We start from the raw sequence: 23,304 nt of genomic DNA on the forward strand, positions 1-23,304 counted from the left end.
ATATAAATTATTTGTTTCCAACTGTGAAACAGAAATATTTATCCAACATATCAGCCTTTCCCCATCACTGACAATTTCCTTATCCCCACCTAATCACGTATCACGAGAAGCTCTTTTCTTTCTTTAAGAGCAATTTTTTTTGTTCTTAATTCTCTTTTTCCTGATATCTTTAGCTTCCCGGAGCAGTTTCCTACATTTCATGCCTCTTGGTTACTGTTTCTTGTAGCCTCTCTCCCTTTTTTCCACTTGTTATGCATCAGAGAGAAGAAAATACTATTATGTATTGCTTTCACCATGCCTCTGATCCAGCATTTGAGGTCATTAGCATCTTCTAGGTTTTAGAATGTGAGTGTACTCAGACACAGGGAGTCAGGACCGAAAATAATACTCTGTTTACAGAACTACAGAGGATATAAACCAAATCAGTCACTGATTAATAATACAGAATAATTTTTGTTATTTAGTTACAATATTGCTTACTATGTTATAATAGTTTAATGTTGAATGATTTTACACTGCAGCTCAGTATTTTCATTTCTCTCAGCTGAACCTCGACTATCCAGAATAGTTAAGTTGAGCTCAAAATGCAGGTCTGTCATTTTTGGTCGCACCCCCTGCTAATGCCCAGTTACCCATGGGCTGGAACGAACTTGCCACCCTTGTGGAAGGCAACAAACCCTGCTCGCTTATCAAAATAAGGCTGTTAATGGCACACCTGTGTGATGTGGCAATGCTCAAACAAGAGATGTTTTCTCTCTAGGGCTGTTAGGGCCCTGCGGGGCTGTTGGGGCTCCCCATGGGGGTCCATCGGGGCAGGGCCTGCAGCCAGGGCCTGGCCATGAGCAGGGCAGCCGGGGCAGCGGGGCAGCCCCAGCCCTGGGCATCAGGCAACTGCCTGGGGGTGGGGATGGGCTGAGGCCCATGGCCGGGCAGGGTAGGTCTGTGGGGAGCTGGAGATCAGCCCTAATGTGGCCTCGCTGGGACAGAGGCTGACAGCCCCACAGGTCTGAGATGGGCTCCTGGGCCGTGGGCAGGGTGAGGCTGCATAACGTGCCTGGAAGATTATTTTATTTCTTTATAACAACAGTTGATTACAGTAATTAACGTCATGGCACCCCTCCCGGGAGGCGCACTGCTTCCCCGCAGGCAGGATGGCGGTGCTGAACCAGCCCCGGGAGCCCAGCTGCAATGGTGGTGGTGCCGGTGGTGGGCTGCGCTAGGGCGCACCTGCAGCTCTCCTGACCAGCCTGCAATGCCCAAATGGCCAGTCGGCCCCTCTTGTTGCTACGTTTTAGTGAGTTTTATTCCTCTGGCACAGGTCAGGCCTGACAGCACTGTCCCTGTTGTGAGGCTGCCCTGCTCCCTCCGGTTTCAGCTGCCAAAATCAGCCCCAGCCGAGGAGAGTGCCTGGTCCCCGGCTTCTCACATGGGCCACATCAGTGAGGCCCCTCTAAATTTCAAGTGGAAGCAATGTAGAGCTGCATTAGCCTGGGCTGGGAGAGCATCGCAGAGGCCTCCTTGGCAACAGCCAAACAACAAGTTTCTTAATTTCCACTGGAACAAGTTAAAAATGGTTCTGTGGCTCTCTGGTAGATGAGGGTGTTTATTTTTAGCCTGGATGACCAAGTCTCAATGGGCAAGATGCCTTAGCCAAGCTTTCTGAAACTGTGGGGAATTTCAGGCTTGAGGATTTTGCTCGGGGTCATCTCTGGTGCTCACCATTTCAAGCGATTTCTGTTTGGTCACTCCTGCAAGAAAAGGCCAGGGCAGCTATGTGCTATTTCACGAATAAGCCAACCGTTACCACCACATGTGATGGGCAAACCCTGAGGCCACAGGGTTTGTTAAGAAATCAGAAATGAGGTAGTCAAATTTTAGATTAAATTTAAAAAAAAACAACACATGTACAAAAACCCCAAATTTCCACTGCAGTAAACGATTCATTCTTTATTTACAAGAGCAGCATTTCTGAAGACTCACGGAGGTGATTCTCCTTCAGCATAATTTTGTGTAATCAGGCTTTGAATTAATTAACCTAATTAGTCACTGTGGGGGGATAACTCGGACTGATTTTACGGAGCCTTTTGTTGTGCTGGTTCAGGTCTTACAGCTTGATTTAAACATGGCTGGAGGGGCTTATTTACAAGAGTGATTAATGCTGCATAAAATTGATTGCAACCTAATTTTAGCTGCAAAACCACATTTCTGCTCGCTTTCGTCATGAGTAACTACAGTGACTTCAGACCAAAATCAGTTTGGCTTATGGTTGAATAGCAGCGATGGCATCGGCGGCCCGCAGCCCTCACCATCAGGATGGCAGAATGCAGCCTGGCTCACACTGCTGAGGAGTCTTGAGCCAGATTGGAGTTACTGTAAGGGGATAATGCTTTGCCTGCAAATGGAGATAGAAAAATCCATCAAATCCTCCTTACCAACTGAGAAATCAGTATGTTATTTTTATTTGGTCGACTTCTCTGCTTACGCATCTGCCTGCAGCTCATATCCCTTTTTCTACAAAAGTAAAGGCAGAAAGGGCCTAGCCTTGACAATTCCCACTCTTAACCTTCCTTATAAAGTCACAAGAATTTCAAACATTGGCAGGCTGCTGAGCTGTCGTGTGTATGTAAGTGTATACAAAACGCACATATGTATGCATGCAATGGTTAGAAAGAATGGGATTGATCCTGACATGAGAAGCCGCAACAAGTAGTACTCGAGCCTACAAAGGTATTGTTGGAGCCAATGGACCTATTTCAGAAATAAGTTACCATGCAAAGTGTCTGGCACTCTGCATTGATCTTTTAGATGACTTATATTTTTCTGTTAATAATAGTACCATCAAAATACAATAAAAATCTAATTTGAATTGTATGGCCCTGGATTTTGTTAAATAAAGCAGATGTGCAGTTTCTAAACAAGACATCCTTGAGGTCTGGCTTTGAGAAAGAACGAAGACATTTCACATAGCCAATGGCATCTCATTTTTTCAAAGGCTTAGCTTGACATTTCCAAGAAAAACAGTTCTTTTCTGATGAAAGGGTGCACAGAAAGAAGTGTCATGTGAAAAGGAGGAGTTTGGATTTGTTTGGGGTTTATTTTCATAAAAAGAAAGAAGTGAAGATAGTGAAAGGAAACAAAAAATCAAACTTAAAAATTAACAAAGATGTAGCATGTCTCCATACTGTCTGGCATAAAATTACCACAAAAACTGTATTAATTCATGTCCCTGAAATCAGGTCCTGCAGCAAATGAGATTCTACTCCTTTTCCAATAAATTATTTGTATGCTTGCAACTTTCCAGACTAGTAAATGAGGGGGTTTTTTTGTTTGTTTTTTCTTCCTTTTATGCTAGTTCAAGACAATGGGCCTTGCCACCACATAATTTGAGGACAAAGTGGCAGGAAAAGTGCCAGCCTTCTGTGTTGGAGAGCTTCTGCCCGCACGCCTGACACTAACTACATGCAAGAAAGTGAGCGAGGATTTTGCAAGCTTGCAAGCCAACGTGCTCACTTCGGCAGCCCACCACAGCATGCTGAGGTCTGGATATCTGCCTCTAGCTGGGGGACACTCGCCCAGAGTCTGTCGCCTTGCCCGTCACTTGGAAGGGAGAGTGTTCACATGTGTGGGGTGTATCAGCAACCCAGGCGCGTGAGGTGTGTGCACAACTGGGTCTCACACATTGATGCCAGCAGGAAACTGCACATTTATTTGTATTGGGGGAGAAGGAGGAAGAGCAGAAAGGATCAGCTCCCCCAGTACTTGCCCAGCCATGCTGTCTGCATTTCTTGTTGGATCAATCAGAACTAGGGCTGGATGAATATTATTTGCCAAATACATTATTTAGTAAATGTTGATCTTCTTTACTGAATGTGCTATTTGACTAATCATTTCTGCAGTATCCTACCAGCTCTAGCACCATTGAAATACTATTCATTGAATAATTTATGAGATGTACAAAGACAAAATGCATTGAATAATTTATTCAAAGAAAAATTGCTTCTAGTATTTGATTAGCTCTAATTAGATCCTCTTTTCAGTTAGATTACACATAGACATGTACATGCTCAGCCATACGTACACACAGGCACATGTGCACAGACACAGCAAGCCAGATTTGGGATGTACAGCAGATTAGCACCACTTTACTTCAGTGATTTTATGCTTGAGGCACACTGGCACAGACAGGATCAGAACAAAGCCTCATAAACAGAGTGAAAGAGCAAGTCCAAGTCAGAAATTTTGGATCTGAAACTGAATTCTCCCTGCAAAATGCAGGGTGATATGCAGTAGGTCAGGAAAAGAGGAGCTGATATTTCATTTAGGAGGTGATTTTAGGACAATTTGCAAAGAAGCGAGAACAAAAAGAAATTCTGCCTCAGGTAGATCACAAATCCCCCATCTTTAACAGAATGCATGTAAAGGAAGAGGATGTTAAATGTGGTTGTTTGCAAGCATGGACTTTCCTATTTCACATTCACGTGTGGACAGAGAAGGAGAAAAAAGGGGAGGGATGGCAGGTATTTTGTGGCAAGAGAGTAAAAGACCATTGCAACATGACTTCAGGACTGCTGGAGCAGCGCTAATTCCCTAGCTGTCAAGAGGCCCAGGTCGTGTTCATACGCTGCAGAACGACTTTTTTCCCCCAACTCTTCTGGAGTGCTTCCAGTTATTCCCTTTCAACTGCAGTTTTTCTGATCTTTGGGGCAGGTTATGCATGAGTTCCTAGGGCAAGGAGAAGCTTCACTGACCACAGTGACCTGCTAGACAAAGACATACTGGCATCTTCTGTTGGTTACCTGATTTTTCACAGCTAATTTCGGGGCAGGTATTTCAGGTAAAGTGTCAGCTTTAATTCACAGCCCCTTCAAAGCTACTTTCATATGGAGCCAGGTAACCTCTCAAGAGTCTGATACCTCCAGGTCAGGGTTGAGGGCAGCAGAAAGATTTTACTGACAGTGCAGCTATTTGCACTATACCTAACCATGTGGATAAACAAAGGGCCATAATTTAGCCAAGATAACCTTTGCGATAACCTTACAAATGCTGACATAAACCACATGCGCTGCCCAATCCCAGAAAGGCAAAGACAAACCTTACATCAACTCCCAAACGTTACAAAATTTACATGGTGGCATATCCAGGAGCATTCATAATAGAGAGGGATCTACATTCAGGCCTAGATTTTAAACCCCCTGCAGCACAGGGAGTAGAAGGTCATCTCCAAAAACATGAGATGTGTATCAAATGAGAAAAGTAGCCAAAGCAGACTAGAAGGCATTGTGTACCTCGAAGAAAAAAGCTTTTATCAACTGTTTGTTGTCTGCATCTTTTATTTAGATAGCTGGACAAGATAAACAGGACAGATATACAAGCAAATCAAAATGCAATGATAAAACAGAAGCCTCTAACTGGTCATCTTGAAGGACAAAGCTGCATCTTCTGTGGTTAATTTGCTCCCAATTATTTTTTTTTCCAGTTCTATTTTTGTAGAGCTCCCAGGGCTACCCTAATGGTAGAGAAAAAGAGTAATGGAGATAATTGGGAACATCCTGTATAACCTAATTCCAGCATCCCTACGGTATGAGTAGACACCTAAAGGATGTCTCCAGGACAATGTCAGCTGGCATGAAAGGCTGTGGCAAAGGCATCAGAGTGAGGTCGCTCTGTTTAAAAGCTTGTTGGCACGTTCCGTTAATCAAAGTCACTTGGGAAGTATTTCCTTTTATGTCTGACAGGTTTCTCTTTTTGCCCTTTATATATGATGAGTTACCATGAATGCTGTTCATCCACTGTTTAATCATCCTGTCTGTTCGTGGTGCATAGATAGTGCATTGTTTCATACGTAGAGCTGAAGGACCCGGGTTTCAGAGAACATTAGCATTCAGAGGCAGGACTCAAGAGTGGAAAGGTGATGCCGCAGTTAGGCATCTTGCTTAGGAATTGGCATATGAGGCTTCTGCTCCCCCTCCAGCTCAGGTAACTTGGCCGCACAGGTAGATGAACGCAGCAGGAGCATGCAAGTGAGTGCCAGTGTGGCTGGGAGACACCAGCTGGAGCAACCTCACACCAGAGAGCACGCACAGTGGTGCGGGCAGCCACAGGGACGGGGAAGTGGGTTGCAAAAATCCCATAGCTGTCAACTGTTGTGTATCCAGAACCACTTCATCCCTGTGACTCCTTGGAAAATGAACAAGATTTCATTTTGCTGGGTGTTTTCAGGAAGAACACACTGACACAGCTGTGAAGTGCCCAGATCCAGTGCGATGGGCGGATATATCAGTAAGTAAGAGCAAGGTGAGATGTCAAATGGCCGTCCCAGGCTGTACTCAAAACATAGTCCTAGCTGTCTCATGAAGGTCCTCAGTTCTCAAAACTGGCACCAATAAATTAATGGAAATAAGATTAGTTTTAAATTCCCCACCTGAAAAGCAACTACCAAAGTCACAGGCTGCTATCGTCTTCAGTACCTGCAGGAGTTGTTCATAACAAACATGTTCAGCAAATGTAGGGGAAGGAAGGACTATTTCTCCCAGTATTTACTGCACCTTCTGGTCAGTGTATTCTTGCAGCACCAAGCAAGGGCGATGCTGTGTCAGCTCCAGGGGAAGATACCCGCTCTTGTCAGTTTCCTGACCTTGCCAGGGTCCAGCATGGTGCCTGGACCCCTTCTGTGATACATGCTTTTAATACTACATATGTGCACATGTATTTTAGGATGTAACTATGTGGAGTGCCACATCAGGTCAGAGTTTGACATTTGATTATTTTGCCATAAAGCAAGAGCTCTAAAAATTTCAGGCTTGGATAAATAATCACTGCCCTTTTTTAAAGGAATTTATTTACAAGAGCATCAAAATGAAAGTGACAGCAGTGGCAGCAAGTAAATTACCACTGCCTAATTGGGCCCAAAGAGAGTTTGGGGCCTGAAACGTCCCTTCATGCAGACTGACAGAGAAAAGAAAAGCATACTAAACACATGCACATTGACTTTACCAGTATTTAAATTTCTTACTTTTCTGCTAGTCCGCGAAGTGCAAAAAGTGCTATATTCTTCCCTGTTTCTGTTCCTGTGTTTGGAAGCTCATAGGTTTTGCAATTGGAGATGTTTATTCATCATTAGACTTGAAAACAAACTTGCCAGGCACTCTTTGTTGAGCCTGCTCACTTCCTTTTCTCTCCCCCATCCAGGAACACAGAGCCAGCCCAGTAATTCTGCTGCACTGTGTCTCCCAGGCAATCCTGCTCAATGCTGACCAGATTCTTTTAAAAAGAGCTGCAAAAATGCCAAGTACTGGCTGCTGCACTTACAAATACACCTTGTTCCTTCACATTGAGAGCCCAAAATTTCACAGAGGAGCTTGCACCTCCTTGCAGGATTGTCCTTCAAAAGTGTCCAGCACAGGCACAGCCCTTTGTTACCATGCCATTGGTTGTAAAACAAAATCAAAAAGTCTTTAATTATTTCACTAGAAACAAAACTATCTTCAGTTGGAAGGTGGGAGGGGTTCACCAGAAAATCGTTTGATCTGGGCTACTAATCAAATAGAAATTTCCATGGCTTCATTGTTTTAAGCCATAGAATTTTATATCACTGGAATTGAATAACTGCTTGAGAATAAACTTTTCCTAAGTTAAAGGTTGATGGTTCTGCATGTCTTAGAGGATTTCAGCCTTTTTTTTTTAAAAAAAAAAAAAAGAGAGAAATGGCAATCATTCCCCAAATAACCTCAGTATGTGAAGGTCTAGGGCTGCCCCACAAGCACAGCATGGGCCTGGGAGCCAGCAGGGAGGAACACCAGGCTGATTGCAATGGCTCAGCTAGATCACCCCCAGGCAGAGGGTCAGAGCCCTGTGGGGGAGGACCAATGGTCTGGCCAGGCTTAGCCTCACCAGGCTGCTGAAGTGCACAAGAGCACTTGTATGAATGTCCCCCACCCTGTTTATCCATTCTTACTTAAAGACATCTAACTTTCACAACAAAATCTTCACAATAAAAGGTGTGCATTAAAAATGTGGGGAAGGAAAAATATAATCCCAGTCTCTATATGGGATAAGAACATGAGTCCAAAGAGCATGAAGACATAAAGGCAGCACAATTTATCCTATAGGATTTGAAACAAGGAAAGGGCACGCCAGGCTCCAATGTTTAAAAAAGCCCCGTGACTGAATTACATGAAAAAAGGTTCAATCACAGCAGAAAATTGAGTTAGGTTAACGGAGAAGCTGTCACTTTTAAAAATCTATAAAGTTGCAAGATCAGATTTGTCATCAGAAGTCAAATTCGTGAAATTTACTTTGCTTGCTAGCAAAAATGAATATTAAGCATTGTTCCAAAAAGAAGCTTTAGAGAAATGCATAATCCTCTTTCCATGGAGTTTCATTTCAGAAAGGGGCAATTCTGCACATGATTTATCTTTTTCTGTGAATAAATTTGTTAAGCCTGAGAAGATGGAGTCCATTATATGGTCCCATAGTCAGATAGCACGATATGCAGCTGTGAGATGTGTTATGCAGTAGAGATATAGCACAACTGCAATGAGTCTTCTCAGAAGGGTTGCAATTCCAGTAAGAACAGCAAATTTTAATCTTTTGTTAACTTAGCTTTGGTTATTGATTTCTCTGGCATTTTAAAATGAAGGGAAGGGAAGAACCAGAGACAATGTGTGATAGAAAGCTCATTAATTCAAAGCTGAATTCAACCCCAAAATCCTATTGATGCTGGTGAGTTAGGAATACACCTCAAATGTGGGAAATTTCCTGAACCCACAAAATTAGGCTTTAGGTGAACAGACCGTAGAGCTGACATAGAAGCAAGATAATACTTGTACTTACTCACCAGAACCTATGAGCTGGAATAACAGCTAAGCTATTTTGGCTGTCGTTCACCACCAGTTTTGCAGGGTGCAGGGGCTCCTGGATCTGTTTAAACAGAAATCTGTGACCTGTACCTGACCTACCCTCACAGTACCCCCAGCCTGCACAGAGAGCGAGTGACCTTCTCTGCTGCTGCAGTGCAAATTGCTAAAGATTATTGTTTTCTCTCGGGAAGGTCTTCAGGCATGCTTTGCTGTTCCCACTGAAATACACTGTGACTTTACCATTGATCACCAGAGGGCAAAAAGGAGAATTTCATCCCTCTGGAAAGAAATGCTCTCCAGCAATTTTCTTTTTTTTTGTTACACGTGCATGTCTTTTCATCTAACTTACTGAAATAGTTCAGTTTTTCTCTGCAAAATGCTTTTATTCAACAGAAGTTTGTCCTCTTTCAGCTCCCTTTCTGTTTGCTGGCATTGATTTTATTGCTCTGCTGGCTAGCAACAAGGTCTGAACTCCCTGTGCAGTCCCTCCTTGTGCAGTGAAACAGTCAAACATACACTTTATTTCCAGGTATTAAGGCGTAACACTGCCCAAGCTCGACAAGGACACCCTGTGCCAAGCTGGAGGGATGGATCAGGTATCTGTTGGATTTAGCAAGGTTACTTCACCAAAAGCTTTACAGGCAAAGGAGGTATCTCCCAGCTGAACTGAGCGTAGAGAGTAACGCTGCTCTGCAGACTACGAAAATGGTTTGACACACCAGCTTGCACCCTGCAGGGCAGAGAAGCCCTGGGCCAGGGCAGAGAAACCCTGGGCCAGGCCAGAGGGACAGTCAGCCCCATGTCCTGGCTGTGATCTGGCCGGGCACAGGCGCCTTGGGAAGACATCAAGGACACAAGCAGTCTGCGCAGGTGATGTCTCCAGGCTACAGCCACAGTGACCGCAGGACTTACTGAGCTGGCGGTCGCACCCAGGTCATCATGTTTAATAAGTACAGTCTGACATTAATCATGTTGCCCTCTTTCAGTCGGTCAGGGTGCTGCACGTGGGCCTTGCATAGTCAATCCCCGTGTGCTGCTATAGGAAAGGGAACATGTGCTTAACACCAACGGTGTAACCCTCGGGTACAATTAAACATCAGGAACTACTCAAACATTTGTAAGGTTTCCTTTTTATGCACATCTGTTTGTTGACCTTTGGGAGAGAGACTCTTTTGTGGCCAGTTTTCAGTGATAAGAAGCTGCTGTCACAAAAAGCTGCTGTCACAGCTGGCGTGATACCAAAGACAGAGCTGGGAGATTGAATTGTTGCTGGAAGGGGTTTGTCCTAGTCCGCATGGGGCAATGCCGGGAAGTTTGCTCTGCTGTCACCCTTGTTTTATTTGTTCAGTGGGTAAATAAAGGGCTTCAATCTTCACAGCTGCAAGCTCAGCAGCTTTCTCCACCACATCATTCACTTGAAGATAAAACGATTGTGGAGAGTCACAGATCTCTGGTACAAGCGGTTTGATTTATTTATTGGCACAGGGTTCTAAAACATGGTAGGTGCTTATTTGCAGATAGGAGAAGACTCAATTCCCTGGCTTTGAAGGGCTGACAGCAAAGATGTAGTGTACATAAAGAATACTGATATAGAAAGAGAGAGACAGAAAGCAAGCTTGCAACATTAGATCAAGTTGTTGTTACACAAGTCTTAGTTGTTTGAATACAGAGATGCATATGTACACACATGTATTCTCTATGTATACACCCCTGTACTAAAGATGTCATATGTACAAACAACAAAATGGAGGCCTGAAGATTTGTACAATGGGAATTAGAAAAAATGCAGCATTTCCTGGCCGAAGTACCAGACGTAACCATGGCTCTAAATTATTACAGCGCTAAGAGTAGTACAAAGGGCTGCAATATGATCACGGCAGAAAGCAACAAGGGTGTATGGGACAGAACAGGCACCGCTCTAAAGAGCAAAAATGTTTTCCATTGCCCCATGAACAGTGTCTGCATGTGAAAGAGGAGAGCCCTGCTCAGCGAGCAGAGGAGCACGCAGTGGAAGGTGCACAGAGTACCAGCCGACTGCAGGCACCTATTAATGAGTTACCTCTGATGAAGCTCCCGCTCTGCAGAGAGTGCCTTTCTGCAACAGTGAGTTTACCATGGCTGGCTCACCTGCATCATCTCAACCAGCTCCTCTACTAAGCCCATTTATAGCTCAATGCATCAATTGCCTTCTTTTTAACCCCTGCTAAAGCCCTTTGGGAGCGAAGGGTGCCCTCCTGCCTCTTGCCCTTGAAGAGGTTGCTATGGTGGATGTGACCTTTTCCTGTTACAAGAGCATCTTGGCAAGGGTTTCTTCTGGCCTTTACTTTGAGTTGTTGCCTTTTTATGAAACTAGCTGAGACTTGTGCATGCTCTTTGATTTGAAAAATGCAAGAAATAATATTATATAGAGAGATGTAAAAATCAAACGGGTGCACTGTTTCTCTTCTAAGTGGACTGATGGTGTATAAGAGGTGTTTGAGGGTATTTCTAGAGGGCCGCAACACTAGCTGTAATCACTGAGAAGGCCGTCTGAGTTTCAGGTTATTACTTAAGACTTCGGACCATGTAATTGTTTCCTTTCTTCCTGAAATTAAAGATAGAAAAGGCAATACTGTCTCTTTAGATGGGAGTAATGGACATTCAAAGCCTTTTCCGCCACTTGGGCAGAAAAGCCAGATACTTAGTGACTACATTCTGTAAGTGGGTGAGAAGAGATGCTGTGCTGCCCCATCAAAATGCCACAGTCATGGCACGGCCACATTCTCTGCTTGCCCTGTGGTGGGCAGCAGGCAGGGCACAGGTGGCCATTTGCAGCAGGTAGACTAAGTGGCTGCACCCAACTTAATGATGGCAAATCCTAAGGTAAAATTGCAGCCACACAAATTTGTCTGACCCTTTTTTGTGGTTTTCTCAAGTGAAAGCCTTAGAAGGGGCTCTGGGGTTCATGGCTTTTGCCTAAAAGCAAACTCACATTCTTCACTCTGACTTAATATTCACGCCACGTTTGCTCCTGCTCCCCCACTGGCCCCCTCCTTCCCCGCAAGGCTGAAGTCATGCGTCAGGCAGTGACTCCCTGTGCCTGACACCAGTGAGCACCTTGCGCTGCCTCAGCCAGGAGCAGCGCCAACTCCAGCTCCAGGGTGGGACGGGAGAGCAGCAGGGAGTGTGAGAGGCTCTTGTCCAGCACCACCCAGCACTTCTGTCTCTCTTCAGCCAAACCCTCTGCTTCCTCCTCTTTTGAAGTAAACCTCTGATATTGCCAGTGAAGACAGAGAGAGCTGTGCCTTTGGCCTCAGCTGGCGAACAGGAGTTGGTCCAGGGCCCACCTGGACCCTCTGCTTTCTGGTTGTACTCCTGGAGCTGCAAAGCTGCCACTCTAAATTTTAACCAAAGGTGAATTTACTTGGCCCTCCAGTAGCTTAGTGTCACATTGACATCTGACATCTCCTTGTTGATACCAGCTGACACCCAGCCTGGCCACCACTGGACCCCTGAACCTCCTCACTGCCTCCCCTCTCTGTCCTTCGACATCCCACCTGCAGGCAGCAGAGCCCACACTGCCCACCAGACCCACAGCTGAGGGCCAGCTGCGGCTCAGCCCTCATGCTAGCACACCCACCTGTTTTCCAGACCCTTTTAAGGATTTAATCTTTCCTTTCTGCTCTCATTCCAAAATTTTCCTCCAGGTCTTTGTCACCTTGAGTCTGTATTACTGCTGTGCCCCTGGCCCCAGCAGCTGTAACCTTGCCTCCTTCAAGTTCCCATGGAAAAGTCCTTGTCCTGGCTTGCCGATGAAGCTGTCTCACTCCCCTTTGGAGCTCACACCACCATATCGCCAGAGGCTGGTAATGGCTTGGCTGTGTGTTGGTGCTCTGGTAATGCTGACCTCCATCTTTGTTATGCCAAACAGCCAAGTTTTCCTTCCAACTAAGTAGTTTCCCTCACATTCACCATTTTATTTCCTCTCTTGCATCTCTTTCAGGGAAGGAGAAGTGAAGGCGGAGAAGGACTGCCCAAGACAAGGTGGCCTTGCCCTGCCCCAGAGCTCCCCACACTGGAGGTACTCCCTGCTGAATAGGGGAAGGCACAAGGCAAGCTGCATTTCACTGCTCATGACACAAAACTCAACGGTGCCCCACTCCTTCATCTTGACATATATGAGGTCTGTATGGATCTGTGTGATCCTCTCTTTACAGCATGTCCCAGTGTGGTTTTGTGGGGACTGTATTTTCTCCCCTGCCCCACATTCATCCCACCCTATATATGATGCACACTCTGGACTTCATGTTACAGGGGCAGCCATGTGGCAGTGCAACTCCCTTTCCCTAACTGCTCTGTGGCTGCTGCACCCATCGCTGGTCCTGGCACAGTATTCACAGAGACTATCAATCACCCCTGCCTTATCCCGGCACCGTTTCTAGTGTGACAGGGTCACTAGCTCTGCAGGCAAATCGCTGCAATACATTACCAGCATGGAGCTGGTTTCCCTCTGTGGGCAAATGCAGACTCAGATGCCCAAAGCAGCACTGTTCTCCTGGACTCCCCATTTCCCTCTTGCATTTTACCTTCCCGCCTCATGTTCTCCTTATCCATCGTCCATTTCTGCACTTTGCCCTTACCTCAGCTCCTCCAGCTGTCACCATCTATCCTGCTCATGTAATGGCTGTATAATAACATTACTGAAGCATTTATTTTCTTTTGCAGATAACCTGTCCATAGTGCAGCTGAGTCAAATTTAAGCCTGACAATGAGGACTTGGTGAAAACCTAGAGAAAAAGACCTAGAGGAAGAACAGGTCTCCTGAGTCGTGATCAGCCATCTACCATCAGTCCTCAGACATTTCTGTGAGCTTCAGCAGAGGTTAAATGCTTGTTGCAGATGCGCCTTTCTATAACAGAGTAGAAGATGATAGCTTGGCTTACAAGATATTAAACGCATCTCACTCTGTATGACCTATTAAAGTTAGAGTCACTTCTAATGGTTCCTACAGATATTCTAACAGTTATGTAGGACTTTCCCATAAAGATTCAAGCAATAGTTTAAGGACAGGGAAAAGCAAAAGAAGCTAATGAAGTAAATACAGACAGTAATTTTTTTACAGTTTCTTACAGTACAGTATTTTTCATTAAAAAAATATATTGCTCTGGAGAAAATAACCTTCCATTTGGCACAAAATACAATTCTGGACAACAACAGATCTGCATACATCTGCTTTCTCTTGTACAATGTCTTATGCTACCTTCCTCTCTTCTCTAGAAAATGAACAATGAAATAGAAGCAGATATACGTATTTTATTTTTGTTGTGAAGTACTTCTTCTCGTGAAAGAAAGGAAGCTTTGAGAGTATTTCAGACTGCCTTTTGTAGTTCCTGTAGCTATAACTAAAACATGTGTTTTCAACATAAATCAGAGTGATATAACTATTTACACATTCATACAGTGCCTTATTGTTCCTCCTACAGAAAAGTCCTATAGGATCCAATAGAAAATAACTCTTTTACATCCAGCTTCAAAGGCTACATTCTCATTTATAGCAAGAAAAGAAAAACATGAAAGCAGATGATGGTGAAGGAAACTGGGGGCTGCAGACCTGGGGCATTTGGGAGTTCTCCCTCTGTGCAACACACACGTTTTGGTCAGGCTATGAAACCATTTCATCACGGGGTGCCTACAGAAGTGCATGTTCCAGTCAGACCAGATTTACCCAGCTGGGTCACTGGAAGCCAGGGTGCAAACACCCAGGCTGTGCTGCATAGGCTTTGTATGTGCTGATGGAGTCTGCCTGGTTTTCCACCCCTGTGATGGGAGAAAGGTTTGGTATCTCAGATGTTGCAGAGAAGGAGGAGCAGACATCGTTAAATGGTCTCTCACATCAGCTTTGCTGTACTGTCCCACCCAGAGACCCTGTGCCCTCCAGATAAGTGATAAGGGAGGCATGTTTTGAGAAGGCTGGCTGTGACAGTGCGAACATCCTCTGTCTGCTCCTCTCACTGCAGGGGTAAAGTCTAACAGCAGCTGGACACAGTCATGATGAGAAAGAGGAACGTTGAGGCCGCACAGCCAGGGCTTGGGATGGAAGAGGTGCCTGGCTGGCTCCTCTAACAGGGACTTAGACCATGACTGTCCCACAAAGCTAAAGCACAGCACTGCCTGGAAATGTATGACCACAAGGTGAACCGGGGAGAGATGTCAGCAGCAAGAATGGCAAGAGGAGGTGGTGTTGTTTGACTTGGCTCTGGGATACTGGTAAACTGAAGGAAATGTCAGTAAACATAAAAATGTCAATCTAATAATAGTAACTGACATTGCTGCTCCCTCTTTCATCAGAAATCCCAAACACTCAGTGGGGTGATAAGAAGAAGATTGTTTAACCCACTGGGGGCAGGTGGACACCTCTGAAACAACAGCATGGGAAGTCTGGACACAGAAACACCTAGGACATGAGAGCAGAGCCCACAAGAAAATCCTAGAAACACCGGCCTCACCTTCATTTTCAACAACCAGCAGCAAGAGAGTTTGAGCCATGCAAAAAGACAGAATGCAGTTTTAGGTCTAGCCCAAAAGGCAGCTGTTCCCAGTGCATCAGGTTTTAGATCAGATTCACACAGTGTCTGTTTGAAGGAAAAGGATTAGGAATATTATTATTGCTTTCTGTGGGGCAGTGAGAACATAACCTTTCCAACACAATGATTCTACGATTCTATGATTCTCCAAGCCTCCTGTGACATGGAGCAGTATTTTGCTGTCGCTGATTGATGGAGTTGCACATCAGCAGAAGGACAATCAGCTGTCCTAAAGGTTCTGGTTTTTTGCCTTTCAGATCTTATTGATCCTCTTCCCAAAATCAAGCTCTCAGGCTTGACCGTTGCCCATGGTGAAAGCCACACCATGGAAATCCCAAAAGCAGCTCTGTGAAAGCCCTGTTCTGAAATGATGCCTATGCACCACTTTACCTATGAGTGCCACTCACCCACCAAGCTGCCAGGATGCCTGGGGGTGCTGAGAACCTGCTGCTCCTGCTGGAGCTCACTTGCAGGAGCTCTGGGTCTGTGACAGTGATGATGACAGGGCAGCATGCCGTGGCACAGCTGCTCCCTGTCTCCTGGCCTGCAGCACGCACTGCACTCAGCTGGTGCTCATGTGGAAGCAAAAACCTTCTGAGCAACCCCTTTTGCTACACCCCAAAGGGAAGCCTCCCTGCACTGTGGATGCTCAGCACTTCTGAAAAACAAATGCACAGCTGGAAAAGTACATACACAGACATTCACTTTTTTCCTCAGGCAAGGCCTATGGATGTTTCAGGTCCAATAGGTGTGACAATTTTTTTGGTTTTGCTTAGAAAGAGCTTGAGGACCAGAATCATGCGGTACAACCAGCATGCACTCATTAGGGATGTCCATACTTCTGGCCATGTGTTAGTGCTAAGATTCAGAGCTAATATCCTGGCAGTAAGCATAAAGACAGCTTGCAGCTCTGAGAGATATTCTTAGACAGTGAGGAGTTTACATGCTGTTTACACTTGAAAGGATTTTCTTTGCAACCACAAATACAAGCCTGCATGTGTATAAAGGGTTGAGAAGTTGCTCTATGATTCTGCAACGATGAAAGATGCTAGGCCAGCATGCTCTGAAGTTTGCCAGCCAAATGCAGACAGGGCTTTTTCTCCCTTTGTTCCTGCTCCCCACATATCTTGCACTGCGTGATTTATTTATTAAGAATATTAAGTTTCATTCAGCTTAGTGTAAACCCAGAGAGTGCTGAAAAAGGAGAAGGCAATATATATGTAACTCCTGGCTGCTGCCCTCTGTGCATCTGCAGCTTGCTGTTAGGACAAATGCCTGTGAGCAAAGAGGCAAACAATAAAGTTCTATTAGAGAAAAAGCATCACCACTGTGTACTGAAAGGCACGTTTAAATCAATGCTAATAGCTTCCTTGGAAAGAGTTTAAAAGGTAAATGTTCCTGAGAAGTGCTTAGCAGATAGGTATTCTGACTCACAGGAGGAGGCTGTAGTGTTCGTGACTCCCAGCTACTTACTGATACCACTTGGATGAGACAAGCAGAATTTTCTTATTTGCTGAGCTAGAGAAAGGTGTAAGTTCCAATGTTTTCTGTGCACACAATTTAATTCTGAATCTTATAATATTCTCTTTTCCCCTTAAAGCCCCTTCACTTGGAGTCCTGTGAGTGTATAAGAATCAGGGCTTTCATTTCTTGCAAGGAGGAAGTTTGCAGTTATCATGTTTTATGGGGGAAATCTTTCAAATATGGCTCAAAAAAACTCTCCCAAAAAACAAATACACACAACAAATCAAGTAAAACCCAACAAATACCTTCATCTGGCAAGGCTGAAGCGATACACACGTACCTTTTTGTGTGAAGAAACAGATGGAGCTCTAATCTGTACATCACAGTCACTCTGGTTCACAATAGCAAAACTACTTGAATTTGTTGAAAAGATGACTCCAAATCTTTGCTTCAGCCCATTGTCCCATCGAACATCTAGGCACAATTTGAGGTTTTGTTTCCTGCGCCTCCCCTCCAACCTGCTGAGATTTCCCTGGTGCTGGCCTGTCACAGCGTGGTTCTTCTCCTTGCTGCTCTAATACTGCTCCCGCTGCTGTCTCCCAGCCAGCTGTGCTGGAAGCTGTGTCTGGGGATGGTCCTCCTCAAGAAAGGGAAGGCTGAAAGAGGAGTGCCAAGCCTAGCAGAGCAACAAGCAAGGACAAAATGCCAAGGGGCCCAAACTCCTCCCAGGTGTCCAACATCAGCACTCTCATTGCTATCTTTTAAAAAGTCCTGCACTATTGAACTCTTGGTAACCAAGGCATCTGATGGAGGGATATGAAAGATGTCACCACTGTGTGCCTTTTAACTCCTTAAAGATTCCCTAAAACATGACATAAATATCTCTCTAAGTGCAGCAGCAAAGTTTTCCTTGGTCATACTGTAGGGTCAGAGGAACTCCAGACTTCATATTTTTATTATCTTACTTACTTTCATGCAGCATTAATTTTGTGTAGAAAAGAGGTGCTGGAAAGAAGCGCAACAGTGCTACTACATAAAATGAAAAGATGTTTTTGTATGCTGGGAGCAGGCTTAGTATAACAAATCCAGTTCTGGTGTACAGCAACCATGGCTCCTGGGGTACTGAATGTTTGGGTATGCTAAAAAATGGGGATGCTGACACACTGGTCTGCACCATCCCAGCACAAAACTTGCTCTGCGCTGAGGTCTTTCATGTCAAGGGGATTACGTTATCCTCAGGGACAATGAGCATAGGTCTCCTGTGATCTGGGCAGGGCTCAGTGACAGCTTCCCTGGCTAATCATCAAGAATCTTTAATTTTCTTTCCTCAGTGGCATGATGCATGATACCCCACTGCTTAGAAGAAGATTGTTTCCAATGGATTAAGGCAGTTAGACATCGTACCTTACAGCAGAGGACTGTGCTCTCCCTTCCCAGCACCAGCAGAACTTTGTCTTGTGAGCTAGAAATATGTCCACTGTCAAGGACTAAGGAAGCAATTCAGCAATACCTATAAAATTCAGGAGCCTGCACATAATGCAGCCCCAGAGGGCTTAGCTTCCTCCCCAGCGTGAGGTATGCCAAGACACATCACCTGCTGTTGGTGGACATACAGCAATGGCAAAAAGCAGTGAGGTCCAACTCCAGCTGTTGGACTCTACAGTTTGGGATCAGGAGTTGTAGTAATATAATTTACCCTTTAGCCGCTACCTGTTGAACTGCTGGCCGATGCCAATGACTGTCATCCAGAAAAAAATGATACCAGTGAATTGCTCAGTTAGTGTTAACGAGCCTTAAATAATCTAAATTTTCAGGATAATTAGGCTGCCCCCATCTTTGGGTTTGTACCACAGCATCCTGCCTCTACAGCACTGAAATATAGTCTTGTCCTGCATTATCCCCGGGCTGCCCAGCTTATTCTGCAAAGACATCAATAGTGCAGCACCAGAAGAAACTCTGTGACTCCCATTTAGATAGCACTATTTCCCTAAATTATGGTTATCTGGGCTGTATCCATATTAGTAAACAAATAGAGCAAGGACTGTTCTCTGGCACTGAGGACAAGTGGCCCAACGCAGCCCACCTCTGCCTGGCTAAACTCTCCTTTCCAGGAAAATGGGATGGCTGCCTCCAAACTGCCTGTTGGGAATGATCTGGGACATTCATATCCTAAGTCATACCTTGGGTAGATCCATAACTCTAAGAAAACTATTCACATGAGCACTTATATTATCCTTTTTTCTAACAGACCTCTTGAATCCAAATCTCCTTTCATAATGGTGTAAACTAATACTATAAAGCATTAACACAGGAAACAATGAATAAAGCCCTGTTCTCCTGTGGCATAAGCAAGTTTCTCTTCTCCAGGCATCTAGGAAAAAAAATATTTTTTTCACTTTGTTTTCTTCTCCATTTTTCAGTTTTGCAATTAGTAAAAACATTAGCATTATCCAAATGCAATTCACAGAACACTTTCAGATGAACAACAACTGATTGGATATGTATCCACCCTAAACTCTTGGCCTTGCTTTCCTTTACATGCCAGCATAAATCAGTGAAGTCACTACATAAAACCAGTGTGAGATCAGAATCAAGCCTACATGCAGTGACCATTATTAAAAGAAAAAAAAAAGTACTTCCTTCCCATTATATCACATAGCATTGTTTGCCAAACAACATGCCATGCTGCCTTCAGGCACATGATGAATGCCAATGCAGTTCCAATAAAGCTTACAAAGCACACAGCCCCGGTCTCCCTGGAGAGTCAGCAACAACAGCGAGCAAAGCCTAAATGGTGCTGTTCATCTTTCAGTCACCAGGGACTTGCAGCCTTTTCCTCATTTCTGAGTATTAATCTTTATATCTTTTTCAGTGTAATGACATTTCTCAGCAGTGAATATTTTTATCAGCCAGCTGCATCCAGAAGACACTGAGCGTTCATTTCAGCTGTCTTGTTGGAAGGATTTTGCCTTGGAGTGCCACTTCCGTATCCCTTTTTCCAATTCATTCAGTCTTTCATTTGCATGTTGTTTTCCAATTTGTTGCGGTCTGGGTTTTCTCTGCTGTAAATATCAACCCCCAACTCCTTTGCTGGGGCAAAGGGCTTTCTTTCAAAGTTATCTAAGGTATTCAGCATGTCTTTTATGTGCAGCACTAGGTGCGAGTTCCTTTGTGACCGGGGTAGTGGCTAGTCAGGGCTAGAACCAGCTAGAACATCAGTTTTCAATACAGAGAGGAACAACAGTAAGCCTAGATTTATAGTATCTCATGGCCAAATCCAAATGATTTTACCCAGGCAGAATTTCCAGGGGCCAAATTCTTATTCACATGAAAACCTCTTTATACCAGTCTGGCAGGGGAAAGAGATCTTACAGTGGCTACAGATATTTAAGGGCCATTTCCAGTGCCAGAACATTGGAAATCCTTCATTGAAGGATCAGCTCCCAGCTCTCATGTGTTTGGCCTGACTCTGAAGTTACAGTTATGACCCACTGTGGCTTTTATTCCTGGACACTTCCCAATACCAATCGAGGCACTTCACAAACTAGGCATTTCACTGCCTGCTCAGAGGCAGCCATTTGCAGCGATTGTATGTGGGTGTGACAGTAACATCTCCAAAGTCTGAAGGCCAAGAAGTAAAAAATACCTTTTCCTTTTGATCCTCCAGGAGTGATTTTTGGTATGAAAAAAACTGCTGCTCAGCCTAACATCTAGCAGCGCTCTAGGAGTTCAGGAACTGCAGTCTCCCCAGTGGCCACACATCACCTTTCCCAGCAGCAGGGGGGGAAGGCAGGCATGGAGGTGTGAGGTGCGTGCTGCTGGCATGCTGCGGGACCCGACCCAAACCTCCAGCCTCAGACCGCTCGGATGGATAGAGCTGATGGGCTCACAGCACAGAGGCAGGGTTGCAGCGTGACAGACAGAATATGTATATTTACTTTACACATGTGTGGCTGGTTCTATTTTCTGATAGATGATTGATAGATAGATACATAGACAGAGTGTGTGTGAGTGCATTAATAGCATGCTTTCTTTGAGAGAATGAAATATGCTTTCATTAACAATGGACTAAATCAAGTGTGGCTGTTCTTTCTTTTACCCATTCTTGAAGATGCTTATTAGAAAACTCTTGCTGATCAGGCCAGAAGTGATTTTTATAAAGGCTCCTAATAAAAAACTCCTAGCTGCAGTTTCCTGGAGAGCCCTGCATACGCACTGGAGAGCAAGAGGGAATCAGGCACTTCTTAAATTTTTTGTGGTACAGCTCTGGGGGAATAAATACAAATTCAGTATGTTTTGTACTGTCAGCAAGATCTGACATGATGCAAGACACTAAAAGTGTAGTCAAGCGTAATGCATTAGGGCATTAGTTAAGCATGTGCAGGTGGTGAGACAAACAGGTAGCATCACTTCACTGGATATATGAATTTTAAGAAAGTGTAAGCGAGTGAAGAGAACCACTGTTTTTTACAGCACCATCCACTGTCCATCCCTGGAGGCAGAAAACAAGATGTGATGTGCCAAGAGTCTGATCTAGGGTGGCAGATCTGTCTTTGCCTTGGGAAAAACAGATACTTCACTGTGAAATGACATCATCTTTAATAGCGTGGGATCTGTCACCGACAGTTGTAAACAGAGACTGGTTTACCATCCAAGCAGCCTTCTCAGACAGCAGGACTTGATTCAAATTTGCAATCCTAGACCTTTGTAGAAGAGATCCTAAAGTACCCTGACATTATGTAACTCCTTCTTTTAAAGTTGCCTGGCAAAGAATTTCTCCAGACTCAGCAAATCTGACCTTCTCACCAGGAGATTTCTACTTTAACAAAAGTTACTCCAGAAAATCTCCCTGATACTGGAGTCTTTTAAATGAAGGATCATATGCAGGCTCCTGCTCATTTCATGCTATGTCATATGTATTACTCTAGAATGCCCCTGTAACACATTGTGATTGATTTTGGACCCTGAGCACAGACTTGAGTTCCAGCAGTTGAAGTCCATGCCGTGGACTCCAGCCTCACACCTCCCTGGGGTTGGGGATGAGGCTCATGCGTGCATAGACCCCACGACACAGCCTTTTTTCCCGCTGCAGGGCTTTGTGTGTCAGGCTGTGCTGATGTGATCTGCCAGCCCTGATCTCCCTCCTGTATAGTCACAAAGCAGGAGAGAGATAGAGGTGCTGCCTTGCAGTTGCAAAGGCCATCCTGTGAATCACCCTACAAGCCAACAGGCTCCTTAGGGACCACCGAGAGCCATGTCCCTTTGCATCAGAGTTGTCTGATGTATCCCCCACTGTGACGCCCGAGACAGTGCTATCTCACAGAGCACACAAGGTGATGCTGGAGACAAATGTGTTACAGCACCTCTCTGCAAATGTGGCTGTGTGAAGATACAAGAATGTTGTCATCATAAGACAAGTTGCCCATTATATCAATGCTTTATAGTACTAGAGCCTTCCAACTGAGCAGTCGTAATAGCATAAGAGTGGCTTTATTTGGCTTAGCTTAAGTACCTCCAAATTTGACATAAGATAAAACAGCATAGGCCTTCTCATATTAAAATAGCTTATATTACTAGACTGGTATAAACTTACACATTACATTATACCAAAAATTTTTATGCACCAGTATCTTACTTCCAAACAAGACAGTAGAATTTCAAACAGGGACTCAAAATCAGCTCCTGTAAATTTTAGAGGCTGTTCCCATGAACGGGCTTGTTAAATAAGCACTAAGAACAAACAGAAGGCAAATGAGCCATTACAGAAGAGTATTACTGATGATCTTTACCCTGTAGGAAGATGATGATGGAAAGCTTAAGCAGTGCTAGTGCTGCAATTGAATTTTGAAACACTGCCACCTCACGTCAGTTTAGCAAGGAGGCACAATCCAGGCCAGCCTCCCAGTGCCCCTGGTAGAGATGCCTCTGGTGTTTGCCTGGCAGCATATGGCACAGCAACCTCACTCCCAGAGGCATTGTTGTCCACATTATTGTTGTTATTTTTTAATTGAAAATCATTAATAATGTCCACACCACTTTACACAGAACCGGTGAGCGCTCTCCCTTTGCAGGTTAGGCATCCAGAATAAATGAGCTATAAAGCCAGATGCTGGTATTTGCTATTTCACGTTGGTATCTGTGTTGCGTTGGATACATTGGCATCTCTTGAGAAGGTGTGAGGTACCAGGGTATCATTCCTCCTTCTTTCTGACCTTGCAGAAAGGCTTCAGGGGACAGCTGGACATGGACGGACACTCCCGGCGTGCCAAGGCCATGGCTCCCGCAGCTGGATTTCCCTCGAGGAAGGGCAGTAGTGCAGAAACCCCTTGCAGGCCCGCTCGGATGGGCAGCTGCAGGCAGATGGACAGAGCTGCTCTGCCAGGAAAGCGGTGCTCCTGATGGGTTAGAGGCTCCAGGCT

The sequence above is a fragment of the Nyctibius grandis genome, chromosome 1, assembly GCF_013368605.1.
Source record: "Nyctibius grandis isolate bNycGra1 chromosome 1, bNycGra1.pri, whole genome shotgun sequence".
Taxonomy (NCBI): domain Eukaryota; kingdom Metazoa; phylum Chordata; class Aves; order Nyctibiiformes; family Nyctibiidae; genus Nyctibius; species Nyctibius grandis.